Here is a 2,214-nt window from a genome sequence, read left to right as displayed (position 1 = left end):
GTGCACATACGTGGTTTGATTGGACATTTCTTGAGAGTACATCTACAATCCCTCTAGTGCTGTACGAAGAGAGAAGCTCGTTGCTTGCTTTAGACCCACGCAGGAAGCCCATATAGGGCAGATGAAGTGCCGACCGTTGTCGGCTTCTGCACTGCAAAAACGGTTTTGATGTATGCGGTGAATATTGTAGTATTAGCAAACTTCTATTATGACATGTACACTTTCTTCAAGGTATCTAAAATGGTCCTTGTGACCTGAAAACGATTGGCTAATACAAACTGTCAAACTGTGCTATATTCTAGTGTGTCAAAATTATAAGGAATCTATGTAACAGGTCTAGATTCTTGTTTTTGTAATTTGCCTGGCATGGTAGTTCAAAAAATGGGCAGGAGGGAGCTTTTGGAGAAAAATGAAGGTCTCTAAGGTTATGATGTCGAAGCATTAAAGGACCACGTGAAAGGATTAAAGAACCAGCTCCTCGCGCTGACCCCCTTCACTCTTTATTAAGACGTACAGTTTGCTAATTTCTAATTCATACTCTTTGGTACGCAGTCGTAAGCTGCCACAATACAAGGAAGATGACACAGAATGCATATGAAACACCGCTTTGACAAAGTCTGGTTACTGAAAAAGAATGCCTTAAAGTCTAATGCTTGTGTTTTCAACCCACTCGCTCTTCCTTCCTGTGTGTTACGAGTGCAGTGTTGCGAGAAAGATTAATACGATCGAACTAGTAACTTATTTTCTATACCTCACGTCCTCGTCAACCGAATACACGAATAGGCTGCGTGTAGCTGTCGCAGAAGGGCACAAACATAAAGAAAAGCCCATGGTCTGCAAACTGAAGTTGATCGGATCCGTATTTCTCATGGCCAGTATAAGACACCGTATTCATGTTCACGTCGCTGCCTTGCCGTACCTGCAAGGTAAATACACTCACGTGTTTCTTTATTTCAACCATAAACCGAGCCTTTGGCTTAGCACACAGCTAGGGGTGAATTTAAAGGCGAGGAGGAGCAGGACAAAACATTTATTTTCGCAAGGGAATTCGGGGTTCCTTGGCCGTCTGGGTCCCCGCACGACCCCAGCGCAGTAAAAAGTTCATGTTCAATCTGTCTATGACGTCGGCAGAAGCGATATTTTGGTTCACCGGTTCCTTGGAGCGTAATGCGGTCTCCCAATCTTGCCAAGTCCGGAGTGGCACCGACCCGCCGGGGGGAGGAGAAGCCGGGCAGGTTAGTAGGATATGGGTCCGTGTCGCTTTAGGGGCTTGGCAGAGGGGGCAGGTTGGCAGGATGGATTGATAGTGAGATAATAGGAGTGGGGGGGGGGGAGGAGTGGGGAGTATGGGAGGGCGGGCTGAGTGCAACCTTCAGTAAAATATATTTTGCATGCGAAAGTGATTCTCCGTGCTACGTTTGTTGAAACACATCTCGAAAAGCAGGACTACAATGATGCGACTGGCTTTTCCCCGTCACGGCCCCTGAAACAATGCCAATAAATTAACCTATGCTAGTTGACATTGTCGATTCCTGCATCCGAATGAAGTGCTTCTAGGTCTAACGTGAACATCTTCCCGGCTTCTTTACACGCTTAAAGGGACACTGAGCAGAAAAGTTAAGTGGGCCTGCATCGATAGAATGTCAATTCCTGATCACAAAGACACCACTCTTACTGAAAAAAAAAAGTTCTAGTAAGGTAGAAAAGAGCAAGAATAGGGATACAGGTATCGCCGGCACAACTGAAACAGCCGAAGCTCAGAACTGCGAGTCACGTGATGCGCCATAGATCTCGGAGGCTTGCAAATTTTAATTACACTGCATGTTTAAATCGAGTAGTAGGTGTTGTCTCCAACATAATAACATGACTATCACGTGGAGACGACGGCGAAAAAGGCTAGAAGGAACATATTTGGCGACGCTACTTGATGGTGTCGATCTCGGCCTCTAAAGGACATATTTCTAGGTCGGATGCGAACATCTGCCCGACGTCTTAAACGCTTAAAAAATTTCATTTCATTATGTTAATTCTTTCTAATGAGACTTCTTTTTCATGCGATATAAAATTCGGATCCATATATTCTCTTCCTTTAAAATGTCATAAAATGTGTTCTGCAAATCATCTCAATTTCATCGTACACCAGCATTTCATGTTTTTTTGCAGTCGGTCATCTTTGTGAGCTTCGTCTTAAAAGCATCGCAGAACTCCTGGTCA

Source organism: Amblyomma maculatum, chromosome 2 (assembly GCF_055883805.1).
Source record: "Amblyomma maculatum isolate TAMU_Amacu chromosome 2, ASM5588380v1, whole genome shotgun sequence".
Taxonomy (NCBI): domain Eukaryota; kingdom Metazoa; phylum Arthropoda; class Arachnida; order Ixodida; family Ixodidae; genus Amblyomma; species Amblyomma maculatum.
Note: the sequence above shows the minus strand (reverse complement) of the source record.